The 26,641-nt window shown below is 38.9% G+C and overlaps 1 protein-coding gene across 4 annotated transcripts in view; it reads right to left on the bottom strand.

Annotated features, from left to right (window-relative positions):
* The window catches only part of LOC145683423 (uncharacterized), a 275,918-nt gene that overhangs the window by 187,798 nt on the left and 61,479 nt on the right, over positions 1 to 26,641 (bottom strand). The window contains exon 1 of one of the 4 annotated variants that reach the window (XM_081754757.1): positions 12,056 to 12,391. The exons of the other annotated variants lie outside the window; for them this stretch is intronic. The gene's annotated coding sequence lies outside the window, so the exon portion shown is untranslated. Of the gene's footprint in view, positions 1 to 12,055; positions 12,392 to 26,641 lie in introns of those variants that run through there. 4 annotated transcript variants of the gene reach the window in all.

Raw genomic sequence — 26,641 nt, 5'->3', positions numbered from 1 at the left:
TTGTGGTGTTAATTTTACCACATAAAGACACTGCAAGTATTATGCAATTATTGTGCCTATACACGCCACACGATTTTTTTTTAGCAAAACGAATATAAATAAACAAGTAAAACTCCACACTCCGGGTTCCCAAATGTCCCTGATTATAAGGGACAGTCCCTTATTTTGATTTTGTCCCGCGTCCCGGGTAGCCTCAATACGGGACAGCAAAAGTACCGTATTTTGCCCAAATGACAAATTTACCGCTGACAACGACCTTAAAGCACGCAATTTTTAATGAGTCGTCATGAATGTGCGCAGTAAATGGCAAATGCTATTTCAGAAAAGCTCCGAGTTGCCAAATTTATTTAAAGCCGTCTCCTTTTTCCTAAGCACCCCAACGTCAAATTCATTTGTGGAAAGAGTTTTCTTAGATGTGAATTTGAAATGGACTGACACAAGAAATATGTGTTTTGCCACTGAGAGTTTTTTTGACAGCCTGAAGAAAAATCCAAACTTGAAAAATAAAAATACACCTATAAGTACAGTTAAGTCAAGCGTGAAGTACGATTTTTGATAAAAGTTTAGATTACCTAAATCCAATGTTTTAAGAGTAAGATTTACCTAATTTTTCTTAGATCTATATTAACTTTTTGCATTAGTTTATACTTTTGTATTTCTTTCAGTCTAAAGTGATTGCTTTTTTATTTGATGCCTGGCTCATTTTTTAACCACTAGATCATGTTTATCAAAACACTTCCCTTCAATACTCATTGAAACTCGTCAACCCGTCCCTTATTTTGATTATTTTTATTTGGCAATCCTGACCGCAGTACACTTGTCAAAATTCACTCAGACTTATGTGACTACTCAGAAAACGAAAACAGTGATGAAATATTTCGGAACTACAAACATTAGAGTGGAACAAATACTTATGTTTCTTTTTATATATTTCTAATGATTGAAACTGCAAAAAAAAAAAAAAAAAAAAAAGTAGAAAAGGTAATTAGAAAAGAAATATGTTAAATAATGTTACGTGCATGACAAGCATTTAAACTGAAATCAGAAATTTAATATGTCTTGTGAAATTTTCCCTCTGATGTATATTTTGAGAATATTTTCAAGTTCCTTAAGTTCCTTAAGTCTCAAGTCTCAATTAAACCTTAAAGTATACCCACCCTGTTCATAATCAGATATTAACTTTAAATAGTTCCGGAAACTTTTTAATTCAATAATAATACGAGTCTGATATATTATTGCTTGTTTGAAAGGATTATTGTTTAACAGTTGTTTAAAATTTATACTAAACCATTCATAATTGGATGTGTAATTATTGTACATTTTCTAAATGTTTTTTTTTTTAGTGATAGAGAATATAAGAAAACATGTTACCTATATCCTCTGATGGTCTGGATCGAATATTTCTAAAGGTTAGCCATTTCTTTCTTTTGTAGTGTATACTTCGAAATAATATTGTGAACTCCCATTATAAACAGTAGACATTAGAAGGGTAAATGCCCCAATAGAATTAACATTATTCTAAAATACTTTTTTCTTTTTTAAAAAAATCATATTTTTACAGCTTTCTCTGTGCCGACAGTTTGTCATTCTACACGTTATTGAGCTTATGTTGCATATAATTGCTTCTTATGGTGGATTACATGATAATTGTGCTTACATTAACTATTCGATTTCTACCTTATTATTTAGGGATGTGGAGCTTTTAGAAATAAGCTCTTTAGTTCCATTAACTTTACGCGTTTGTATAGAAGAAAAAAAACATGGTGATCACCATGGTAACGGGAAGGAAATGACAACATCACTATTCCAGTCTCCGAGATGGATGTGACGTCACACCTGCCCTTCTGTTTAGTCCACGTTAGTGGCGCCACAACTGCCGAAAGGTCAACTATCACCTGTACGCTAAATCTATTGTTACGAGAGAGAAATGGTCAGGCGCTAAAGCCGGTCTCAGACGGGACTGAAGTAAGGCTGCGATTCACGATCTAAAACTCACGACCTTACTTAACGATCGTGTGAGAGGTAACTTGCCCTTACGTCAGGTTGGAATTTTCTGCTGTCTTTATTTGGATCCTGACTTGGAAGAAATAGAAGCAGTTTCTATTTTCTTCTGGACTTCCATACAACTACCAATCAGAAAAGAGTAGCGCCTGACGACATTCAACTTTATTACTCGCTGTAATTTCAAAACAATGCTGCCTGGACAAGAGAAACAAACATCTAAATTAACAATATGATCACGATCCAATATTAATAGAATCATATGAAAAATATGAATTTTTAGATAATGTGAAGCAGGATTTATATTGTTTTAAAAAACTGCAAGAATAAAGACCTTAGAGAAGGTATGCAGTGGAGTAAGTAGTGTCCGCCCGAACACAACAGGTGTGAACAAATGTAATTAAATCTTTTAAAAGAATAAAAATAGGTTATGTAAGTATGTTGTGCAACTTGTATACCAAAATATGTAACATGTTTTAAAAAAGCGTGCAGGTTTACTTTTGGCGCACCACTCGAAATAATTGTTCAAAAATTAGAATTCCTTTACTAATTTCCTTTTTATTGTTTTCTAAATGATTTGTGCTGGGCAACATGAAAATATCAACAATGCATAGTTAAAATTCAAGGGGGTATCATAAGCAATTGTTGAAAAATTATAGTTCTTTTACTATTTGCCTATAAATACAGCGTCCGGATGCATACATAAAAACTACAGCCCAAAAAACACAAAACAACCTGCGCTAGGTCGCCACTAAAAAGCACGAATGCTATCTAACCGAAGCTGGGGGGCCCGAATGTTAGCGAGGGGGTACGTCAGTGAAGGTGGGTATCCGCATAGGCGAGGGCAATGGAAACGAATGGGTTTTGGATCGTAGCCGGCGATGACTGTACTATTCTCTCCGTTTCTATGTTTCTCGTCTACCAAATCTATCATTTTCTTTTTTTCTTCTGCAAATGTCTGTGAGCAAATTAGGGTCCACCTTAGAATTTACGTTTTATAAGTTAAGTCACGATCCAATTGTGTTCTTGTCTACGGTGTAGGAGACTCGGATTAGATTTCTAGTAAGAGTACGTATAAACTCGCATCTTAATGAATCGTTCTGCACTATTAGCCGCAAACTCCGAACAACTAACTAAATGTATCTTGATTAAAAGATAATCTTACATAGAGAATCGAGCTTGTAAATATTAGAGCTCAAGTAATGGACATCATTAAGCCAATATAGCATTTTGCTGTAAAGCTGTAAACCATTGATGTCAATTTATAATACGGGGCCCTGTCAAAATACAAGCCATATATGGGGGTCATTTTCCACTTTCCTTCCCTCCTTGAAGCTAAATCTGGCTGAATTTAATCAAGTTATACATTTTCTGAATATTTATTCTATACTACGTATCTTGTTTTCTGATTCATATGATCGGACCAATTAGAGTTTGAACCAGGAACATTCGCAAGTAACTCCATGAAATTGTATTGACCCCCAAAAATAAGGACAATACAAGCGGCCTTATATTGCAGACTGGGTCTGGTGACCGAAATATTAAGAAAATACTTACACAATTACTTACATAATTACACGTATACTGTTTTATGATGGCTACCAACACTCTTCTTGACCCTTGTAAACCTGGCCCCCCCACCTCTCGGTACAAACGATTTCCGCATATTAATAAAAAGTACTTCGTTTGTACCGGTTTGTACCTCAAATAATTTTCTTTGTACTGTACTGCAGTATGAGAAATTAACAAAACAAAGTGGGGGGCCAAGTTCACGCAGCCCCCCCGCATTGTCCTAGGATCGATTTAATTGGCTCATTTTAAAGATTTCCGTTTGTACCGAATTGTACCGTAGTTTGTTTCGTTTGTACCGTTCCCCGTTATGAAAATTAACGAAACAAAATGGGGGCCCAGATCAAGCAGGCCCCCAAATCACGGCTTAATACACCGGGTACACATGAATTTTGTATGTCATATGAAAGTAGTTGGTTAGTACCGGATTGTACCACAATGAGTTTTAGTTTAACCATAATAGATTATGAAAAATTAGGAAAACAAAATTGGGGGGGATGTGTGAACCTGGCCGCCCACCACGTGGTACAAACAATTTAGTTGGCTCATTTGAAAGATTTTCGTTTGTACCGGATTGTACCGTAGTTTATTTCGTTTGTACCGTTCCAGATTATGAAAAATTAACGAAACAAAATGGGGGCCCAGATCAGCAGGTCCCCAAATCACGGCTTAATACACCGGGTACACATGAATTTTGTATGGCATATGAAAGTAGTTGGTTAGTACCGGATTGTTCCACAATGAGATTTAGTTTAACCATAATAGATTATGAAAAATTAGGAAAACAAAATTGGGGGGATGTGTGAACCTGGCCCGCCCACCACGTGGTACAAACAATTTAGTTGGCTCATTTTAAAGATTTTCGTTTGTACCGGATTGTACCGTAGTTTGTTTCGTTTGTACCGTTCCCGATTATGAAAAATTAACGAAACAAAAGGGGGCCCAGATCAAACAGGCTTTCAAATCACGACTTAATACAACGGGTACACATGAATTTTGTATGTCATATGAAAGTAGTTGGTTAGTACCGGATAGTACCACAATGAGTTTTAGTTTAACCATAATAGATTATGAAAAATTAAGAAAACAAAAGTGGGGACTGTGTAAAGCTGGCCCCCCACCACGTGGTATAAACGATTTAGTTGGCTCATTTGAAAGATTCTCGTTTGTACCGGATTGTACCGTAGTTTTTTTCGCTTGTACCTGGTTGAGGAAAAGCTGGCTTAGGCACTAATTTGTACCACCAAAATCGAATTAGCACCCGCACCAATACTTAGAGGTTTGAATTTTTGATTGCGGTTCAAGCTGTCACGCATAACTTACTTTTCTCTCGAATAGTAATCAAAACGTTATCAAAAATTTGTAGGCAATATTTACCAATTTGTAGTCGCAAAATTTGAATATGTACGTACAACAACCAATTTTGAGATATTTGGATTTAGATTTGCGGGTTAGACTGGCCCGCACAACTTATTTTTCATTAAAATTCAAATCAAAACGGTACCAAACATTTTTACCCTATATGTACAACTTTGTATCCTCACCAATTTCGAAAAGATTGGATTTTTGATAACCGGTGGAGCAGAGTCGCACAACTTTTTTCTTTCCAATTCGAATCAAAATGACACCATAAATTGGTACCCCATACTTACCAATTTGTACAACCAAAATAGAATTTGTACTTCCACCAATTTCGAGAAATTTGGGGTTTCGATGACGGGTCAAACTGGATTGCACAACTTATTTTTCTTTCAAATTCGAATCACAACGGTACCAAAAAATTGTATCCAATATGCGTCAACTTGTACCACCAAAAGTAGAATTTGTATATACTACTTTTTTCGACAAAATTTGAATTTAATGAAGGACCAGTATGACGTCAACATGGCCTACACAACACATTTTTTTTTCAATTCGAATAAAAAAGGGTTATGAGGGTAACTTCGATCCGCCATCAAAAATTCACAATTCTCGAAATTGGTGGGAGTACAAATTTAAATTTTGTGGTACAAATTGCGTACAATTTTTTTGTTCTGCTTTGATTTGAATTGAAAAAAAAAAAACCAAACTGTGCGGGTCAGCGTGACCCATCAAAAATTTAATTTTGTAGAAATTGGTGGGAGTAAAAATGCTTACAAATTTTTGGTATTTTTTTCATTCGAATTGAATAGAAAAATTTGTTGTGTGGGCCTGTTTGACTCGCCATCAAAAATTAAAATTTCTCGAAATTTATGGGGGATCAAATTGTAATTTTCGTAATACAAATTAGTACATATGGGGTACAGATTTTTCGTGCCGTTTCGATTCAAATTAGAAGAAAAAATAAGTTGTGTGGGCCAGTTTGATCCGCCAACAAAAATGCATGTTTGTTGAAATTGGTGGTAGTACAGATTAGTATATATTAGGTACAAAATTTTTGGTTCGAATTAGAAAGAAAAGGAAGTGCGTTCTAGCTTGACCCGCCAATTAAAATTCAAACGTATACACCCTGGTAATAGTACACATTCTTATTTTGCTGTTACAAATTGCCATATATTGGATACAAATTTTTTTACCGTTTCCATTCGAATTCAGAAAAATATGTTTTGTGGATCAGTTTGACCTGTTACCAAAAATTCAAATTTCTCGAAATTGATGAAGGTACAGATTCTATCTTTGATGTTATAAATTGATACATATTGGGTACAAATCTTTGCTGACGTTTTGATTCGAATTGGAAAGGAAACTTAAGATGCGCGGCCCAGGTTGACCTGCCATGACAAATTCAAATTTCTCGAAAGTCATATGTATCTTGTGTTTTAAATCTTGATTAGAATGTTTGCTTGAATTGGGCCCCCAGTTTGGTCCATTAATTTTTCATAATCCAGAACAGTACAAAAAAAAAACTACGGTACAATTCGGTACAAACGAAAATCTTTTAAATGAGCCAACTAAATCATTTATACAACGTGGTCGGGGGCAGGTTCACACAGCCCCCCAATTTTGTCTTCTTAATTTTTCATAATCTATTATGGTTAAACTAAAACTAATTTTGGTACTATCCGGTACTAATCAAGTACTTTCATATGACATAAAAAATGCATGTCTACCCAGTGTATTAAGACGTGATTTGAGGGCCTGCTTAATCTCGGCCCCCATTTTGTTTCGTTAATTTTTCATAATCCAGAACGGTACAAACGAAACAAACTTCGGTACAATCCGGTACAAACGAAAATCTTTCAAACGAGCCAACTAAATCGTTTGTACCACGTGGTGGGGGACAGGTTCACACAGTCCCCCCAATTTTGTTTTCTTAATTTTTCATAATCTATTATGGTTAAACTAAAACTCATTGTGGTACTATCCGGTACTAACCAAGTACTTTCATATGCCATACAAAATTCATGTGTACCCGGTGTATTAACCCTTTGGGGACCCCATGGTACAATTTGTACCATACGGGGTGTTTCATGGTACATCCCAGATAGCAAAAATGACTTGCAACAAACTTGCAGAAGATTTGCAATTCAAGTCTGGCAAACTTGCAGCAGACTTGTAATGTAAGTCTGCAAGTTTGATGGAAGTTTAATGCAAACTTCCTAGTTGACGCTCTTCGAACTTGCAGCACGCCTGAAATGCAAGTGTATGGTAAGTTTGCAAAGCAAGGTTATGCAAGGGGTTTACTTGCACAGCAAGCATACTGCAAGTTTCCACTTGCTCTACAAGTCCACAGCAAGTTGGCAGCAAGTTAGTGCAGGTTTGACGCAAGTCTGTGCAAGGATACCACTTGCACTGCAAGTCCACAGCAAGTTTGTAGTAAGTCTTCTGCAAGTGTATACTTGCAATGCAAGTCTGCAGCAGGTCTTCAGCAAGTGAGTGTAATAAGTCTTCTGCAGGTATATACTTGCATTGCATTGCATGCCTTTTACAAACTGAACATTTACTGTATACGAACAATCACACAGTCAACAACTTTGTCAAACAATACACGTTAAAAATGTAAATTTTCTCTACATACTGGATACTTACGTAATTATCGTAATTATCCACATGTTTCAATGCTTCATACACTTTGCACCTACTACAAATGGCGGCCTGGCGGTGAGATTTCTAAGATTAGACTTTTGTGCCACCTGTTGGTAGAAACTAGAACTGACACACTTGCTACAAAGTTGCAGCAAGCCTCCAAGGCAAGTAAAATCTAGCAACTGAAAATCTAATTACGACATTTGCAGGTAACTCTTTCAAAACGCCTGCAGCAGGTGTACAGTACATGGAAAGTCTAGCAAGTTAATATCAAATATAGTGAAAGACTTGCTGCAAACCAACATGCTATTAGGGATTGCGTTATAACTCGAACTTTTTCGTCCGGTTTTTTTTTCTCAAGTCCAGAGGCATTGCAGAAGACATTACGGATGGTTTCACACCTTCCAGTGTCGAGACATAGGAGGTGGTGACGTCATAAGTCTAAAATTTATATTTTCGTGTAATACTTTTTTTGGGGGGGGGGTTTATGTAAAGTATTTTTGGCTAGCTTATTTTTGCACGTAGAAGATTGAAATTTTGCACAAACATGCAGTCTACCGAGTAGTATTCACCAGATTTTTTTTCAGATTTTTGCGTTAAAACAGGGGGGGATCCAGAGGGCCAAAAAGTTGAAAAAGGGATATTTTTACCGAAAAATCCCGTTTTTCCTCATTTTCCCGCCTTAGATACATGATGGAGACAAGTGAATGGTACCGCCTGAAAGGCAGTTCTATTCTGAAGAGAATGATGTGCGACTCATGGCCCTAGGGTAATTAGGGAAGTGTCAGGGAATTTTTATCAAAATATACTTCTGTATAGGGGAATTTTGGACATTTTCGGTACTATTTTTGTGCTGGCTTATTTTTGCACCTAGAATATTGAAATTGTGCACAAACATTCAGCCCACCGAGTAGTATTTATCAGATTTTTTTCAGATCTCTGCGTTAAAACAGGAGGGTCCAGGGGGGCTAAAATTTGAAAAAAAGGATATTTAGACCCAAAAAATCCCGTTTTTCCTAATTTTCCGGCCTTAGATACATGATGGAGACACGTGAGTCATACCGCCTGAAAGGCAGTTCTATTCTGAAGAGAATGATGGGCGAAACATGACCCTAGGGTAATTAGGGATGTCTCAGGAAATTTTTTACCTGAGATCATGGTGTTTTACGGTAATTTGGGGCATGGTGGGAATTCCTGATAAAATTTCTCCCGCCCTTGGTATTCAAGATAGAAACTTGAAATTTGGCACACACATTCAGTATTCCAAGTACTATTTATCAGATTTTTTTTTAGATGGCTTCGTTCACACAGATCGCTCCAGGGGGGGCCCAAAGTGCGAGAAAAAAATTTCCCTCCGAAATTTTCCCTTTGACATAATTTTTTCCGCTCCTGGTATATGGTATAAGCATGCAAGTGTACCATTTGAAAGCCAGCTCCATTCTGAAGAGAATGAGGTATGAACCATGATCCTAGGATAAATAGTGACGATGCACTAGCTGCTTGACTGAAAGTCTAAAATACAGTCCCAAAACCCCGGATCTCTTAAGGGTTTAGTCGTGATTTGAGGGCCTGTTTGATATGGGCCCCCATTTTGTTTCGTTAATTTTTCATAATCGGGAACGGTACAAACAAAACAAACTACGATAGAATCCGGTACAAACGAAAATCTTTCAAATGAGCCAACTAAATCGTTTGTACCACGTGGTGGGGGGGGGCCAGGTTCACACAGTCCCCCCAATTTTGTTTTCCTAATTTTTCATAATCTATTATGGTTAAACTAAAACTCATTGTGGTACAATCCGGTACTAACCAACTACTTTCATATGACATACAAAATTCATGTGTACCCGGTGTATTAAGTCGTGATTTGAGGGCCTGTTTTATCTGGGCCCCCATTTTGTTTCGTTAATTTTTCATAATCTGGAACGGTACAAACGAAACAAACTACGGTACAATCCGGTACAAACGAAAATCTTTCAAATGAGCCAATTAAATCGATCCTAGGACATTGGGTGTGTGTGTGTGATCTTGGCCCCCCCACTTTGTTTTCTTAATTTCTCATACTGCAGTACAGTACAAACAAAAATATTTCGGTACAAACCGGTACAAACGAAGTACTTTTTATTGATATGCGGAAATCGTTTGTACCGTGAGGTGGGGGGGCCATGTTCACAAGGGTCTCTTCTTGTACATAGAGCTAAAAAATATTACACATTGTTTTATTCTTATTCGCGGGCTGAATGAAGCACGAGCAGGGTGCGAATTACCGGGGGGATGAGGGGGATTTTCTCCTCAATCACATTTTGTTCTCCCCAAAGAAGTCAGCTGAAATATCCCCACCGGGGATGCTTGCTTTCTCCCCCACCCCAAACTATGCTTAGTATAACGCTAAATTTCACTGATTTTTCGTAATTTGTTCTAAGTTTAATATTCTAGCTGTATTTCGAAATCAGCTGTGTAAACTATTTAGTTTTGGTCATTACTAATTTCCGCAATATTTCCACTGTTGTTCACTTAAGAACTATTTTATTATGACTACAGTTGTTACTTGCAACCGTATCCTTGTACTCTTCAGTTCGTCGTCGTTCGTGAATTTGAATGTACTAATTGCGCATAACAAAATCACATATGGATTTATAAATGTTCTTAGCGGTTGGCCAAGGAGAAGTAAACAAATAGTTTCTTCCACTATATTTGGCGAAGGTCGGACGTGTCATATTCATCCTATACATTTGTATCGATTATCATCTTGTTTTAATTTTTGCTATATTTCATTTTCCAGTGTATTCTTTGTTAGCGCATGGTCCCCATTCCCTAGTAGTTTGCGTGTATGCAACTCAAAAGTTGCATTTAATTTGTGGTAATTAGTATAATAATCATTGTCCTTTACAGTTTACGGAAATGAACTTTTGAAATTGCACTCAAAATCTGAGATATATCCTCTCGTCGCTAATATGTTAACGTACACGCTGGAGATTCGCCCCTAGTGAGCAGACATGCTAGTGAAGGGGAGTAAGAGCACAATTGAAGATTTGTTTCAGCATTTGTTAATACGACTGGTTCGCGTGTCATTGTCCATGTCTAAGCACTTCAACTGGAGCGGGCTTTTTAAAGTTAACGCTTCATTTTTCCGTCTTTCTTTTCGCTGAACAGTTTGCTGTTCACGCCAATAATGTCTGGAAAACTTCAATCTAATGTTTATACTTTATTTGAATAACGTAGCACATAGTGAATCAACTCATCTGTAACCTAACAGTAAAGTAATTGTAAGTGTTGACTTCCTGCGCTCCGTCACGGAATCGATATTTGAAAAGGTGAGAGACCCGAGTTCGATTCCCGTTGGGAGCTCATGTGGTTCGTATTCCACGTTAATCAGTAGGCCCACGTTTCATATAGCCTCGGTGCTGAACGGGACGGTAAACCCAAAATCAACTCAACGATATTTGAAAAAGAAAAAAATGAAGAGCGTAGATTTAGCGGGGAGTAGAAGTACAAGCTCGAAATTTGAATTGAGAGTTTTAAATATTTGGCTTTCGATTTGACCTTGATACTAGAAATGGGGGCCAGCAACAATCCATTTCTCGTATGAAAGGGTAATACCTAGATTTAAAAAAAAAATAGTAAGCCCTGTTCACTGATAATTTTAGTGGTTTTAACAATACTGAAGTAGGTTTGCAAGCTGTGTGTAATAACGCGAAGTGGAAGATTTCAATATGAGTGGGAACATTAACATTTGCTTCTGATCATGGCTATCGCTCGGGCCGAATTATTAAGTAAGTAACTTAAACCCTAGAGAGCTACGGGTACGAGAGTGAGTACATTTTAAAATGTTCAGAAAGGTTAGGTGTGGTGAGTGTGTCAGACAATATATGCGTACATAGTTATTGTCGATAGATTTATTGAATAAATAAATTTCTTATTTTTTACAAATGTCATATTCGTGCAGTTTTACTATACAGATCCATAGTATAAATAGCAGTGGTAGTAGTAGTAGTCGGAACGGGTTAGAAGCTCCGCATGGGTTTGTTGAGTTCCGTTTTCGACATAAAATGCGCAAATTAAAGACTTTCTCAAAATTTTCCGTTCATTTTACAATCTGTGGATCCGTATATAAAACTTAACCGTCATATTTATGTGTATTGGGGGGGGGGGATTAAGACATTATTGCTAAATTTTAAATTATTACACCTTCAGACTTTACGTTCCGTTGGCCTAATTTTATCCCCCTCCCCAATATAGATTATCTAATTCGCACACTGCTCACGAGCCACCATTTGGCCATCACTGCTGTAGAGCAATGATTTCAGCCACTTTCGGATCTGTCCAGAACAAACCGACTTGAAAGGCAATATCCAGTCCTGGATGATCCATTTTATCAGTGCCATACAAAATAGCAGGCAAGGTTTAAAGGAAAAAGATAACAGAAAATAAAATATTTAATTATGATAAGAGTAATATATATAATAAAAAACTAACTTACCTTGGGTATCGAACTTTCCCTTGTAGTGTTTTCACTATCCTTGTAGTGTTTTCATTCACAGAAACTGAAAACACTTTATAGTCCAATTTACTGGGATGGTATAATTGATTACGAATGAAAGAGACGCGAGTCTGTGTCTATTTGATTAACAGATTGTCAGCAATACAATGTGAACTTCACTCATGAAGTTAAACCTAGAAATCTAACAAATCATTAGTGAAATACGGTGAACAAAACGATACTCCTTGTCTTGTGAACGAAGTCAACAGATATTGAGTAGCGTCACAGAAGAAAGAACGAATCATGCAACCACGTCTCTTGGGAATTTTCGCGTGCTTTACGAATATATGTCCCACCCATGAAGCCAAGTCTTTTGCTATGAAATAAATATAGATCTACTGTTCATTCTGTCAATGTTGATAATACAGAACTACGTGCTTAATACTGTATGAAAAACATAGAAAATTACATGTAATTTAGTTTAACCATGTCGGTCTCGGAGTCCCCACAGGGTAAAAAATATGACGACATTATTATTGATTTACAACTTTAAAATCCGAGTAGCAACATTGAAAACTGTTAATAAGGGATGATCATAGATGTATCATCTCTTGTAAACAGTTTTCAATGTTGCCAGTCTGATTTTAAATTTGTAAAGCAATAATAATAATGTCGTTAGTTTTTATGGCCCCTGTGTAAGACTCCGGGACGGACATGCTTAAGTCAAAAGAAATCATTTTCAGATTAAAAAAAAAAAAAAACACACACACAATAGAATATTTCTGATGAAGGCATTTTTGGTTTGCATTCTATTTATCATACATCAATTACAGTCAAGTCGTGAATACAATGAAATGAAATTTACGGTTTTAAGTCGTGGACTAAAGGATGTGAGGGAAATAAATATGAGATAGTAGATTGAGAAAATGGGGAACCTGAATACGATACTGCCCACCACAAACTCACATGGCCTCCAATCGAACCAGCGATCTTTCGTACCAGAGATGAGCGTCTACCATTTGTTTAAACTTCTTCCATCTGTTAATTTCTTTTACTTTTCAGACACATCAAAAGAGAGACAAACACAAAAACATCGAAGGCAAGTAAAAACGCTCATGCTCTTTAGAGACTCAAACCTCCGTGAGTTTCACTTTTCGATCATGAGCGAAACACACACACACCGGCACTAGTGAGCCAATGACAACACGTCCGTACATTTATTATTATTATTATTTAGTGTTCTAGCCGTTGGCAGGTCCTGGGGCTAATGATTCTTTAGTTTTTTCTTAATTTGGGCCTGGAGGTGTTTCTTCCACGTTATTTGATTTTCAACATCAAATATTTTCTTCTGTTTTTCAAATCATCCATCAATTGTGTTCTTCTTTCTACTCCGCTCTTTCCTTCCACCTTTCCTTGTATCCCGTGTGAAGAAGACAACTTTTTCGCAAGATGTGTCCAATTGAATTATCCTTCCTACGAAGAATGCTTGCTAAAATAGTCCTCTTCTCTCCTACTAGTTTTAAATCACCTTCGTTTGTAACTCTCTATGTCCATTTTATCTTCATCTTCCTACAACACCATGTTTTGAAGCTCTATAAATATATCTTCTTTAACTTCCGTAATGTTCAAGTCTCTAACCCATATGATCCAATACTCTCCATATAACACTTGACCAACGTCTTCCTTAGTCCAATATTAAGCCTACTAGTTGTAATGTATATCCTTTTTCTTATTATTATTATAATTATTGACAGGATATGAGCACGTTACACGCACACCTTGCCTCCGCAAAGGTAAAGTTAAAGGCGCACGCTGGAAGGAAGGAGAATATACTTCCCCTACTAATAAGAGAATAGGTAATTGTACGTATGTTGGTATCAGTGGTGCAAATCCCGGGGGAATGAGGGGGACCTGTCCCCTCCAATCTTGGACCCGCCAATAATCCGATTTGAAATGCATTTTTGGGGGTGAAATGTGATTATTTTGTGCCCGATTGCCATAAAGGAAAGTGAGATGAAATTGATGTTCCCCTAGAATAAGACTCAAAGCTGCCCGTCTCACAATGTTGAAGACAACTATGTTTCCCTGATCTCCTACAGCATTGTTTATCAACTTCATAAATATTTTGAACATCGCTTTAAAAAATATGGGAACGGTCATACCACTCCCCCCCCCCCCCCCCGATGTTGAAGACAGATTTGCGCCGCTGGTTGGTACAGTTCAGTTAACTGAACAGAAGTGGGAACTTATTGAATCCAATATCTACAAGCAATATGATTTATAGCACGCCAGATGATCTATGGTCTACATTAGCCAAATAATAGAGTTAAATAGAGTGAATAATATTATCCTAACTATATATGAAACTACATCAACTGACATAAAAAAAAGAGAGTACTTCCGGTTGATGTGGAAAGTTGAAATTTGGCATAATTGTAGCTTTCTGGCACTAACCCACAGGAAAATTGCCAAAAGTGAATATTTTTAATTTTTAGGAGTCTAAAGGGGAAATGAAGAAATTCCCCATGTTATTTAAATGGACTTTTTTTTTTTTTTTTTTACACATAATCTCATGTTTTAGGTACTGTAAATTGGAATAAAAACTTGAAATTCGGTATGCTTGTACGTCTTCGTTATCATTACCTACGTAAATCGCCAATAATAACATATTCCAACTTAAGAATGGTTTTATGTGCAATTGAAAAATCTTTCCCATCCTATTTATATGGGACATCTACACCCCAAAATTATTGGCACTTCCTGCAGGGCTACAATGATTAAATTTGGTATGATTATAGCTTTATGGGTCTAACGAACAGAAAAATTATCAAAAGTAAATATTCTTAATTTTTAGGGGGTCTAAAGGGGGAATAAAGAAATTTTCCATATTATTTAAATAGACCTTTTTTGACCTATAATCTCATGTTTTAGGTACTTGGAATTTTAATAAAAATTTGGAATTCAGTGTGCTTGTACGTTTTCGTTAGTGTTACCCACGTAAATCACAAAAAAACAAAAATTTCCAACTTTAGAATGGTCTGTGAGGATTAGAATGATGAAATTTGGAATGATTGAGCCTTCCGGGACTAATCCACAGGAAAATTGCTAAAAGAGAATATTTTTAGTTTTTAAGGGGTCTTAAGAGTGATGAAGAAATTCCCGTGTTCCCACCCAACACAAGTACATACTGGTCATGTGTAAAGAATGTCCCTCGAGGTACATTGGAATGTACATGATAGGTACGTGAAAAGAGCAATCATGTGAAATACACATGTAAGGAATAAGGTTACTTCCGCCCAAAAGCACGTGCATGACACATACCGAGGAATGTATCTATTATGTGCATATCACGTACCGTGTATGTACTTGACACATGTACTAGGCATGTCAGTAATGTTCCTTAGGGCAGTGCTATTCAACCGGGGGTGCGAGTACTTAAATCCTAAAACCTTAACGCTTCATTTTTACATTCGAATGTAGAAGCATGTACTTTTCAAAAAAGCCACGAAACTAACTCTGAAAATAAATTCTCTCCTCCGGCATCCGTGTGGCAATTTATCTATCTATTAAAATGATACAGTGACCTTTAAGAGCGATTTTTTTTTTTTTTTTAGAGGGTAGTGGTTGGAGCTAACACTTTATTTCTATATACGAAGTATGAGGGCATCTTATTATGGGTGGAACAAACTTTATTTTTGGGAAATTTGAATAAACATTAGTTGTATATAATCTGCCACTAGAGGGTTTCGCCCTCTCTCTTGGCCTGGGGTTTGAGATCATCAATTATTCTTTATTCATATTATGGTCGGTCAAGGAGCTGTGAAAGAAATATCTATTTTATTCATTAACAAAAACAAAATACAAAGATTATATCAAAAAAGATTAATTTTATATATCAATATCATAAACGAAACGAAATATGAAAACAAAATGTTATTAAACAAAACAATATTAAACAAAGCATGAAACTAGCAAACAAAGGTGCGAGTGCAGAAAAATAACATAAGTGCAAAAAAAAAGTGATAATAGAAGTAAAGCAGAATAAAATTTTGTGAAATGTATAGAAGGTACTGTTGAAAGAGATTATAGTACAAATTTATGACAAATGAATGTTGATGAGTGAGGTGCTCTGGACGTCACAACACAGTAGATGGATGTTAGAACAGACAAATGCATATTAATCTTCTGTCCTGGGGCGGCTCAGGACTGATGAAAGACATATGGATAGCCCTTATTAGTGGTGTGGAGAAACAGTGCTATGATGGGAAAAGATGAGGAATGTGCTGCTGGATAAGTTGGTGACGAAAGAATGCTGTGTGATGATGATCTGCTGGAATATTGCGGAGATATATTGTAACCAGGACGCTGAGTGGTGTATAACAGTATTTATATGCGGATTCTTGCTGTAAGTCTGTAAATATTGTATCAAGAAATATATCTTTACGATTCTGGAGATTCTTGGCTATAAATTTCTCACGCAAGTTGGCAATGTGGTGGACGAGCGGAGGAAAGTCAATTTTATCATATAGGTCAGTATTGTGATAAGGAAGTTTGATCCGATATGCTAAACGAATGGCGTGTCGCTCTAGAATCTCAAGTCTGTTGTAGAATTTTTGTGGGGCTGAACACCAAGCTACGTGACCAAAAGTAAGGACACTCCTCATGAATGCTTTGTAAGTGTTAAGTAATAATTTAGAGTTCAGTCCCCAGTTCTGACCAACAAGGCGACGAAGAAGTTGTAATCTGTTTTTAGCCTTCGTAACAATTTTTTGTAACTGAGGTGTCCATCGCAACTTATCATCAAAGATGATACCTAAGTATGTAACAGTTTTAGAGGGGTGAAGAAGGTGATCGCCTACTCGTATCTGTAACAAATTAGGATTACGCCTAACTTTACTACGACACTTTGTTGGTAGAATAACTAGTGTCTGAGTTTTGTCTTCGTTTACTGATAGTCGCCATTTACGACACCATTGCAGAAAAGCTGTAATCGTAGTCTGCAAGTGTACGTTAATATGTTGTATTGTTTTGCCTAGTGTTAGAAAGGCTGTATCGTCAGCATATTGGAACAGGTAAGTATTCGGCGCTGGAGATGGCAAATCTGAAGCATACAAGATGTACAAAAGAGGCGATAAGCTAGAACCTTGCGGTACCCCCGTGTGTGGAAATACTGGATGGGATAGAGAATTATTGACGCTGACATAGGCAATACGGTTAAGTATGAACGAATAAATAACTCTGAGGTATGAGAGAGGAAGACTCAATTTAAGCAATTTATAAAATAATCAGTAGTGCCAAATCCGATCGAATGCCTTTTCAAGGTCCATCAGTATGAGACAAGACGGAAGAGATTTATTGTAGTGGTTGGTTATGATGGTAGTTAGGCGAAGTAACTGATCATTTATACTGTAATAGGGTCTAAATCCAGCCTGATGAAGTGGTAAAAGTTGATGATCAATGATATAGGGGTGTAAACGTAAGACCAGTATTTTTTCAAAGACTTTCCCAAGTGTGGACGTTAGTTGGATGGGACGATATGATTGCACAGAATGTGCTGGTTTGTTTGGTTTCAAAAACATACAGACTTTGGATACCTTCCAATCGGAAGGATAGTAACCTGTTCGAAGTATAAATGTATATATTGTAGCCAGAAAAATGAAAAAGTTGGCCGAACATTCTTTCAGAAGTCTGTACGATATTTGGTCAAAGCCGGGGGCAGTGCTACGTTTCCGTTTAATGACGGATAGAATATCTCCAGAAGTGATTTCCTGAGTTAAAGGATTATTGCTATCTAACTTGTGATGGATGGAAGGCTGTAATAGCTGGTTTATTGTTCCTTCGGAAACTTTGGGACTGCTGCGGTGAATACAGGTAGGAGGTGTAAAGACAGATTGGAGATGGCCGGCGAAAGCATCTGCTTTCTCATTGTCCGTATGTAAAGGTTGATCATTCTGTATAAGGGGATAAGATGAACTTACTTTTTGCCCAGTTAGAAGGTGAAATTTTTTCCAATATTTCGTTGGATGTGACTGTGTTCAGTTGATTACAGGTTTTGCTCCAGCTAATTCGCTTGTGAGCAACAATATAATTATGCACCGCCCTTTGCCACCTACGAGCTTGCGTTAGGTATTCCGGGTTTCGTGTTTTTTCGTATTCTCGAAAGTAATAGCGAGATTTGCGTACGAGAGCCAAATATTGAGGAGGTAACATTGGCTGATATGTTTTACCTCGATACTGAGGTATATGTTGGTCAGCGCTATTTCTTATAGCCTCTACAATGTTTTGTACGGTACCTTCAAGCTCTGATTCAGTAGTAGGTGGTTCTAAAGGAGCAAGAGCGACATCTATATCAGAGCGATATTGATCCCAGTTCGCTTTGTCGTACAGCTTGATAGTTCTTAAAACTGGTTCTGATTGTTGTCTTTTATGGTTAACAATCACTTATTGGAAGGTGGTCGCTGCCAATACAATCCAGAATCTGTATGATGCATTTATCGACAATTGAAACAGTACTAATAACAACGTCAGGTGTCGTCTGACTGCTTGGTCGCGTATGTTTAGGTAGTTGATAAACATGTCCATGCAAATTAAATGATATATGATCGTGAAACTGTTCTTGATCTCGTACAGAGCGACTATGAATATTAATGTCGGCTAATATTATGAGATGTCTAAATTGATGAAACAAGTAAGTGAAAAATGCAAAAGGAATGACGTTGCCGGGACGAACGTAGATTGTAGCCACTGTTAATGCAAGATTTGGAAGGTGAACTGTTGTCACTAGGTGCTCTGGTAACTGATAATGCAGTGCAATAGAGTGGTTTCTATAAGTGATTTTATTACGTATTCCGATTGCAGCTCCGCCTTGAGCTCTTGCATTGTGGTCTGGGTAATCACAGCGAAGAAAGTTATATCGAGGAAAACGAATATATGTAGTTGGTTTGAGCGCTGTTTCATTCAGAAGAAAGATGTCTATATTCTCCTCAAGTAGTAATTGCTCAAACAGTATGCGATGTGACGGTAGGGAGCGAATGTTCATGAAAGGAAGCGCAAGAGCCATAATCGCATAAAACATTATGAACTTAGACTGCGGTGTCTCTCGGTACAATGTGGAAATGAACATAGGGCCCAGAATATGTAGCATACAGATTAACTTGAAAGATAGCTGAGGCTGCTGCAATAACGTGATCCAGAATAAGTTGGCGTTGGAAAGGAAATATATTTTGAAGGATAAGCGTAATGTAACGGAGAAAGTTTTCAACAATTAATGGAGTTGTAATGGATTGTGACACTGGTACTGTTGAGTCTGTAGTCCGTAGTGGTACAGTCATCTCAGGATGTTCTGGATTTGCTGCTGGTTTGGCTTTACATTTATAGCTATAGGTCGGATGTGTGTCACTGGAACAAGTAGAACAGTGCGGAGCCTTTCCCGTATTTGGACAATCTTTAGTTTCGTGAGTGCCAGTACAATATCCGCATTTCGCAACATTTGGACATTTTGCAGTTATATGTTGATTATAAACTTGGCACCGTTCACACCGAATTGGCAGAGGGTGATTGGTACGAGACGGTTCTACCCTGTGACGCTTTTTGTATATAAATGCGCCCTCTTGCAACAGAATATCAATGGCTGATTGAGAAGTGATCAAAACTCGTACCATATATGTTGCGCCGTTATTGTTTCTAATTCGGATACATTTTGAAACTTCAATTCCCTCAGCTTTTAATTCTTCAAGCACTTCCTCATCAGTTATTTCCGGTAAGACACCTCGAATAACTACTGACATCATAGGAGTTCTAGGAGGTGGAGGATTTTGTTTGACTCTATCCGGCAGTTTAGATAACTGGGCAGCTTTACCGAAAATTTCATAACTCGCCTTATTACGAAGTGTTGTACCGAAATTTTCATCTTCAGACTTAATAATAACACCACCCCTGGTGAAAACAATTTGGTGAATACTGGCTCGTGGTAAGTATTTAATGATTTGATTAAATATATGACGAGTATTACTGTATCTAGGATCGAAATTGGTTAGAAGAAATGAGTAAAGTTTCGGTCGTGCAAGTGTGGCTGCATATGACTGTTGCATAGCAACAGTGGACGTAGTAGGATTGGATGCGGTAGTCTGCATCGGTTCTGGATCTTCTGGACGTTTGACAAAGGTAGGAGAACGAGACCGGGATCTCTTCTCAACAGACTCTAAACTACCCTCCGAGAGCTGTCGGCTACGCCGATTACTTCGGGGATCTCGTTTGGCATCCGCCACTGGTTTAGGTGTAGGTCCTTGAACTAATCCCGGTAGCTTATGCATGGTGCGATAAAGAATATGCACCGCATAAGTTAGGGTTTATACGAGTAAAGAACAGCAAGTTCGGATGTGAGGTACAATCCACGGAGAGCAACAAGAGTTGGTCAGGATATGATTACCACAATGACCTTCAAAAATCTAAGTATAACCCTCCAGAAGATGAGAATCTTCTGTCAGTCTCCTATGTAGAGTATCTGTACTGTCCTCCCAAGTACGTCTGCTATACTTGTTCACTGCTTAGTACAGTAACCAACTACAAGAGGAGTTAGGTTTTTTGTTTAAGAGCGTTTTTTTTTTTTAGCTAGCCGAAGGCTAGCTCCCTTGCGAGGGTTACGGCCTCTATCCGGGGTGAGTGGTGAAAGTATTGGGGTAGTAAGGAGATTGGAGCTGGTCTATGGGATGTAGGAGAACTGGAACATCATTTATTTAAGTAGCACTTTATTATATTTCATTTCATTTTATTATAGTATCCATTGGACATTATGATCTTGTGATCATAATCATTGGGTCATGAAGAGATGATGATGAGGTGCACTTGACAGGACAAACACAAACAAGTTGTTAAAAACACGAATGCTGGTTATCTTCTTGTCCAGGGGCTACTCTGGACAGTGATGAAGACGAGTGAAGCCCTGTTAGTATGATGAGTTTACAGTGCAACATATGTGGGTGAAACGTGATGGGGAAGATGGTCGGAAGAGTAGGCAGAAGCGACAAAATGATCGGGGTGGTCAGGAGGAATTGTTTTCAGATAAAGGGAGAAGAGCAAAGATAGAGGGCAAGTGACGAAATTATATCCCAGATCGTAGTTGCGGTCGGTGTCCATTGTGTCCAGAAGTAAAGGATGTCTTTGCTGAAATCGGGAGTTAATGAATTTGAGCCTTAATTTTTCTATGTGATGAAGTATGGTTGGAAAAGTTATGCGGTCATACAACTCCTGCGTTGGACTCGGGAGCTTGATTCGATAAGCTAAGCGGAAAGCATGGCGTTCGAGTACTTTCAATTTGGCATAGAAAAAAGGCAAAGCACTAACCCAGGCAGGGTGGCCGTACGTCAAGATGGGACGTAAAAATACCTTATAGGTATTCAGGACTGTAGTAGGCTGTAATCCCCAAGTGGTGCCAATAAGACGTTTAAGTAAGTTTAGACGATTGTAGGCCTTGCGAATGATTTCTTTCAAATATGGCCGCCAAGTTAGGTGGTGATCGATAGTGAGACCTAGGTAAGTAACCTGTTTGGCGGGTTGAATTCGTGTGCCATCGACACTGATGTTAAGAAGATTCGGATTTTTTTGTATTCGAGAGCGCTTGCGAGGTGGAATAAAGACTATTGCCTGCGTCTTAGTGGAGTTGATGTGAAGTCGCCACTTATTACACCATCGAAGGAAGGAGTCAATCGCTATGCTGAGAGAAGAATTAATCTGTTGAATGGTCCGGGCTGTGCAGAGAAAAGCAGTGTCATCGGCATATTGAAAAGTGTGCACATTGAGAGGAACAGCCGGCATGTCAGCAACAAACAAAAGGTATAGAAGGGGTGAAAGAGCGGAGCCTTGAGGTACACCAGAGTGAATAAAAATTGGATGAGATAGAGAGCTATTGATGGTTACGTAAGAGAGGCGGTTAGAAAGAAAATGAAAGATGAAGCGGAGATAAGATAGTGGAAGCCGGAAGCGGTGAAGTTTAAACATGAGAGCTAAGTGCCAGACTTTATCAAAAGCTTTTTCGAGATCGAAGAGAATGAGACAAGACGGACGTGCAGTATTATAATGATTCGTAATGAGATTTATGAGTCTGAGTAATTGGTCATTGATGCTAAAATTAGGTCGGAAACCAGCCTGATGCACAGGTAACAGATTATTGGTAGTGAGGTGAAGATGAAGTCTGATGACAATGATGCGTTCTAGGATTTTACTAAATACGGAGGTTAGTTGAATCGGTCGGTAGGATGCAACAGAAGCTGGAGGTTTGTTAGGCTTTAGAAACATGAGGGTAGAGGAGGTTTTCCAGTCTGGGGGAAAGTAGCCGGTACGGAGAATAAACGTATATATATAAGAAAGAAGAAGAAGAAGACAGTAAGGTGCTTCTTTGATGTGGCGGTACGTTATCCGATCCAAACCAGGAGCTGTATTCTTTTTGCGAGTTACAACAGATGAGATGTCAGCAGTAGAGATAGGAGCGGTAAGAGGATTATTACCGGGGAGGATGTGCGTTTCACTTGGTTGTAGATACGGTGCTGATAAGTTTAAGATGTCAGTAGGATGCCTCCGGGGAAAGTCTGGTGAAAAGGGTGTGAAAGTAGTTTGCAGGTGGTCGGCAAAAGCGTTAGCTTTTTCTTCGTCTGTATGTAGCGGACAGTCGTTAATTAGCAATGGATAAGGCGTCCGGGTAAGCTTGCCCGTTAGCATATTAAAACGCTTCCAGTACTTAGTTGGGTGGGAAGTTTCTGCTAAGGTGTTGCAAGTCTTTACCCAGTTACGGAGTTTATATGCCTTGACATAATTTCGGACTGTGCGCTGGAGCTTGCGATGATGTCGAAGAGCTTCTAAGTTCCCAGTGCGCTGAAACTCACGGAAGAATTCACGGGAACGGTGTATAAGGGGTAAGTAGCTTGGTGGTAAGCGAGGTTGATACCTGGTTATTGCAGTGGTTGGTATGTGGAGGTCAGAAGCATGACGGATAGAGCTGGTGATGTCGGAAATACGATTATATAGATCTTCTTCTGTAGTAGGCGGCTCAATATGGGGTAAGTCGGCGGTAATGGTTGAACGATAATCGTCCCAGTTTGCTTGGTCGAAGCGTGGAATACTACGAGGTTCTGGTAATTCTCGAGGAGTAGGAGCCTGTGGTTGATCTATGTGAAGCTTGATGGGAAGATGATCACTACCAATGGAATCTAGTACCTCAAGAGTGCACCGTTGTGAAAGGTTGATAGAGGAAATTACTACGTCTGGTGTGGTTTCAGTGATAGGTCTAGTGGGCTTGGGGATGTGAAAAATATGGCCTGTGGTGTGAGTAGTGATAAAGTCAAAGAAACGTTGTTTTTGATTATCCGGACGGCTATGAATGTTGATGTCGGCCATGATGATATAGTATTTAAAGGTATTGGATATATATTGAAAGAATGAATGGGGAATTGGATGTCCAGGGCGTACATAGATGGTGGCTATGGTAAGGTAAAGAGAGCGAAAGTACAGGGTAATAATGAGATACTCTGGCAGATTAGGCAAGGATGGATGATACTGGCGATGACTGATTGAAGGATAGAAGCCGATGGCCACACCCCCGTTTGCTCGGCGTGCTGTTACCGTAGAGTCGCAACGAAGAAATGTATATCGAGGTATTTTGAACGACATGGATGAGGTAAGATGAGTTTCGTTGATGAGGAAGGCTTGAATAGTTTCTTCTAAAAGAAGCTGTTCAAAAAGGGTATAGTGAGAGGCAAGTGACCGGATATTAACAAATAATAGAGAAATACCCATAATTACGATGCAGCAGAAGGGTTGGAAGTTTCGGGTGATGCATGTTCCTCGAGTGGGGTAACATGAAAATATACGTGTGGGCCAGAGTATGTGGCTTGAAAGGAACATTTAAAGATGAGGCGAGCAGAGTGGTTGACCACGCCGAGAATGTGTTGGCGAAGAAAAGGATGGATATTTTGCATAGCGATCGTGAAAAATGAAAGTAGTTGTTGGATAGTAATAGCTTCGTCGGCAGTAGGTGGTGGTAGAGCTTGCTGAGTTGGTGGTAAAACAGGTCTTAACGGAACAGTTAGCTCCGGATTTAGAGGCTCAGCTGTAGGCCGTGCTTTGCAGCGATAACTATAAGTCGGGTGCTGCTCCGGACATGTAGAACATTGTGGGGGCTTAGCTAAGTTAGTGCAAGCCTTGGTGTCGTGGGCACCACTACAGTATCCACATTTACGAGGTTGTGTGCATTTCGAAGTCGGATGAGAATTGTACGCCTGACAGCGTTCACATCTCAGTGGTAGAGGTGGCGGTGATTTGGACGGCTCGACTCTATGCTTCTTTTTATAGATGAGAGCGCCATAGGTTAACAGGTCATCAATGGTAGTTTGTGAGTTAGTTAAAACTCGTACCATGTACGTGGCTCCATGATCGCTTTTAATGCGAATACACTTAAGTATGGAGTGACCCTCGAGAGTGAGTTCTTCCTGAATCTCGTCGTCTGTCAGGGAAGGATCAACCCCCCGAATAACAACTGACAGAGCCGGTGGTTTTCGTGGTGGTGGCGTCTGTTTAAATTCCTTGGAGTCGAGTCGCTTCATTTGAGCATGCTTGCCAAAAATTTCAAAGCTGCATTTGTTACGTACAGTGGTTAAGAATGTTGACTCATAGGATTTGAAGATTATTCCGTTTCGTGTACGAACAATTTGAGCGACTGAAGCGCGGGGTAGGTATTTGAGGAGCTGTTGGAAAGCCAACTTGGTGTTTTCAAATTTGGTATCGAAATTAGTGAGTAAGAATGAATGGAGACGAGGTTTGGAGGAATCTTGTAGAGATGGAAATTCATTACCGTCGTCGAGGTTCGTGGACGAAACAGACTGTTCCGATTCACTCACGGTGTGATGACGCTTAGATGGTGGCTGAGTTGAGGAAGCGTTATGTTTATCTGGTGTGCGTGATCGGGATCTACCAATATTTTTGCCTTGAGAAGCAGATGTATGCCTTCGGTCAGTCCCCTGGCCCACTGACGTGGGGTTCAGAGACGGCCCAGGAGGTTGCTGTGGTAGTCCCGGATGGCCACCTGACGCCATCCAGATAGGCGCAAAAGACTGCGGTGAAGAGGATGAAAGTGACGATGAAATGAGGTTCTAAAGCGTCCTTGATCGAGAGGAAGCCCACTGTGGCTCTCACTTGAGGCAACAATACGTCCTCGCGGAGATGTCGGTCAGTGCAAGCACTGGCCCTCCACAAAAGAGATGAGAAAAAACGAATATGATGATGGCCACGGACTCCCACTTGAGTCAGCAATACGGACTGCAAGGGGATGTCGATTGTCTATAACAGTACAATCCTCCCTAAATGAACAAAAAAATGCTACTGAATGCTCGTAGAGCGTTAGCAATCGACCTCAGATCTGTGAATCGATGATCGATTCTGAATTCTGAGTGAGTATGTTTAAGAGCGTTTTTTTTTTTTTTTTTTTTTTGCTAGCCCAAAGCTAGCCCCACCCAAGGGTTACGCCCTCGACTCGGGAAGAGGTAATCGGAAAAATGGAATATGAACTACTGTTGTTGGGATAAGTGATATTGGGTTATTTATTATTTCATTTATTTATTAACATTTACTTGTCCTTGGATTTTATGATCTTGTGATCATAAACATTAGCATAGGTAGATATGGAATGATTATGTGGTATGAGAGTAATGAGTACGTGCAATACACATCACAACACATAGGTGAGGTTAGAAAAACAAGTGAGGTTATCTTCTCGCCCCGGGGCAACGCGGGGCATTGATGTAAGACAGTTGGTGCCCTGTTAGAACAGTAGGATTACTGTGGATGATGTGATGGAAAGATGAAATGTGAATGAATATCGAGATGAAATGCGTCGAGAAGAGGAATGTCGGGGTGATTCGGAGGGACAGTGTATCGATAAAGGGTAAAAAGCAGAGATAGAGGGGTGGGGCGTAATGGTGTGAGAGTAACGAAGTCGGCTGCAGTATATACTGTGTCCATGAGTAGAGGGTGGTTCTTGGTCAGTCGATCAGTGATATATTTTAAGCGAAGATGTTCTATGTGGGAAAGCAGTGTCGGAAAAGTAATGCGACTATAGAGATCGGCAGTGGGGCTAGGTAAGGATATACGGTAAGCGATTCTGAAGGCATGACGTTCTAATATTTGTAGTTTTTTATAAAAGAAAGGTGCTGCAGGTATCCAGGCTGTGAATCCGTAAGTCAGTACTGGTCGGAGAAAGACTTTATACGTAGTGAGAACTGTAGAGGCTTTCAGACCCCAATTGGTACCAGTCAAGCGACGGAGTAGGTTAATTCGGTTATAGGCTTTGGACAAAATAGATTTTAAATGAGGTCTCCAGGTGAGATGTTTGTCCAAGAGAAGTCCTAGATATTTGGCTGTGTTGGAAGGGTGAATTCTTGTTCCGTGAACGTAAACATTCAGCAGTGTTGGGTTGCGGTGGACCCTAGTGCGTTTGCCAGGAGGCACAAAAACAATTGCTTGAGTTTTGTCGGCGTTGATCTTAAGTCGCCATTTGGAACACCAGGATGTGAATAGATCGATAGCGTCCTGAAGATGTTT

The sequence above is a fragment of the Thermobia domestica genome, chromosome 4 (genome assembly GCF_964235325.1).
Source record: "Thermobia domestica chromosome 4, izTheDome1.hap1.1, whole genome shotgun sequence".
Taxonomy (NCBI): domain Eukaryota; kingdom Metazoa; phylum Arthropoda; class Insecta; order Zygentoma; family Lepismatidae; genus Thermobia; species Thermobia domestica.
This window is presented reverse-complemented; position numbering and strand designations above follow the sequence as displayed.